Source organism: Anopheles gambiae (genome assembly GCF_943734735.2).
Source record: "Anopheles gambiae chromosome X unlocalized genomic scaffold, idAnoGambNW_F1_1 X_unloc_107, whole genome shotgun sequence".
NCBI classification, from domain to species: domain Eukaryota; kingdom Metazoa; phylum Arthropoda; class Insecta; order Diptera; family Culicidae; genus Anopheles; species Anopheles gambiae.
In genome coordinates, this window is record NW_026902562.1 from 12501 (window position 1) to 15000 (window position 2500).

The 2500-nt window shown below is 46.8% G+C and overlaps 1 pseudogene; it reads left to right on the forward strand.

Annotated features, from left to right (window-relative positions):
* LOC133394330 (large subunit ribosomal RNA) overlaps window positions 1-2500 on the forward strand; it is a 9196-nt pseudogene that overhangs the window by 3690 nt on the left and 3006 nt on the right.

Sequence of the window (2500 nt, forward strand, 5' to 3'; positions counted from 1 at the left end):
AGAAGCAGAATAAGCCCAGGAAGCGGCCTGAGGCTCTGCTGATATCGGACTGCACTTCCGAGGAGCTGGCGAAATTGCTCAAGGAAATGAAGCAGTCCGATGCTCTTAAATCGGTTGGAGAGACAATCTCTAAGGTCCGACGGGCCCAAAATGGAGGCATGTTGCTAGAATTGAAGCAGGGTAGTTCTGCAAGTGCAATTGCCCCAAAGGTTAAGGAAGCGGTGAAGGGCAAGGCGTCAGTGAGAACGCTAGCTCCTTCTAAAATGATTGAGATCATGCATCTCGATGAAATTACCACCCCTGAGGAGGTTGCGGAGTCTGTCAAAGCACAGCTCAACATCGAGATCGAAATAGATCGTATCAAAATGAAGAAAGGCCGCGCGGCCGGTACGCAGTGGGCACGGATCAACGTATCGCTGCCAGACTTTCAAAGCTTCCTGAATTTGGGAAAGCTGAAAGTTGGTTGGTCGATATGCCATATCCGCGAGGTTATGGAAGAGCAGAAATGCTATAAGTGTTGGAAGGTAGGCCATACGAGCTACCATTGTAGGGAACCAGACAGAAGTAATCTGTGCTGGAAATGCGGTTTGAGTGGACACAAGAAGCAAGCTTGTACCAACTCTGTTAAGTGTTTGGATTGCGGTACGAGGTCACAGAACCCTCACGCAACGGGCAGTTACATGTGTCCCCGTAGGCGAACGATTAGATCATAATGGTTAGGTTGCTACAACATAACCAGAATCATTGTTATGCTGCATTTCAGTTAATGTGGCAAACGATTAGGGAAGAATCTGCGGAAATAGTGTTGATTGCAGATCCGTATCTGGCAACAACCAACGTCAAAGTGTTACGCAATGACGATAACACAGCAGCGGTAGTGGTTAACGCGGACTTACCAGTTAAGGTAGTCAGTAAGGCTCTGAAGGGTTTAATGATAGTTGACATAGGCGATATGCGAGTGGTTAGCGTTTACGCGCCACCTAGATTTAGTATGGAAGAGTTCCAGAACATGTTGGATAACACGGTAATGGCCGTAACCGGTATCCACAAATTCGTTATCGGGGGGGACTTCAACGCTTGGTCAGCAAGTTGGAACAACCAACTTGGCGAGCGTGGAGAAATCCAGAAACGAAGAGGTGAGTTGGTCTTATCAACCTTTGCGCAGATTGACGCAATTTTATTGAACGACGGCAGCACCCCAACTTATGTTGGACCAGGGCGCACGTCAGTAGTTGATCTTACTTTTGCGAGCAGAACAGTTGCAAGATCATTTAAGTGGGAGGTGTTATCTAGCTATATGAACTCTGATCATCGTGCAATACGAATAGATCTTGAGACGCAAAGCGTGCGTAACTTGTCCCGACCCATAACGGGATGGAGCATCAAGTATTTTAGCAAAGATATATTTGAAGTTATGATGCAAGCCGCTTTTGAGACCGAGGTCACAACAAGCGAAGATTTAATGCGTATACTTGTCACGGCGTGTAATGCGACGATGACTAAGCGTAAGAGGTACACTCCTAACAAGAGTGCATTTTGGTGGACGCTAGAGATCGAGGCACTTCGCAAAGAGTGCAAACACCGCGATCGATTAGCGCAAAGAGCATTCAATACTGATCTCTATTCTTCTTTTAGGGACGAGTTCAAGGTGGCACGGAATGCCCTCAAGCGATTGATCAAGCATACCCGACAGAGGAAGTGGAAAGAGTTCCTGGGAACAGCGAACAACGCATCATTTGGTATTGTATATCATACGTTCAAGAAAGTGGCCGAGGGTTCGATTGGACCCCGAACCATGACATTGGACGAGTTTAGAGAAGTGGTGAGCGAGCTTTTTCCTACTCACCCAAACACGGTGTGGCCTGAATATCGTATCGATCAGCCACGAGAGTTTGAAAGGGTAACTAATGATGAGATTCTTGCGGTTGCCAGGAGACTACCCAACAAGAAGGCGCCGGGACCAGATGGTATCCCGAATGAGGCGCTGAAAGTTGGTATGTTGACTGCAACCGATGCATTTTGCAGGGTTTACCAAGGCTGTTTAGAGAACGCGAAGTTCCCCGATGAGTGGAAAAGGCAGAGGTTGGTGTTAATACCGAAGCCGAACAAACCACCAGGGGAACCGGGTTCAGTTCGCCCCATTTGTCTACTAGACGGGGCAGGCAAAGGTTTAGAACGCATCATAGTGCAACGGTTAAATGCACACATCGAGGAGGTCAACGGACTGTCTGACGACCAATTTGGTTTCAGAAGTCGTCGATCTACAGTTGATGCGATTAAACGGGTAGTGGACATTGTTTCGGTAGCTAGAAGTAGAAACAGATACAGTGGAAGGTATTGTGCAGTTGTTACATTAGATGTTACTAATGCTTTCAACAGTGCTTCGTGGTTGGCGATTGCAAATGCTTTACAGAGAATTAACACTCCTAAATATCTTTATGATATCATTGGTGATTATTTTAGGAATCGTGTGCTGATGTATGATACCACAGATGGACCG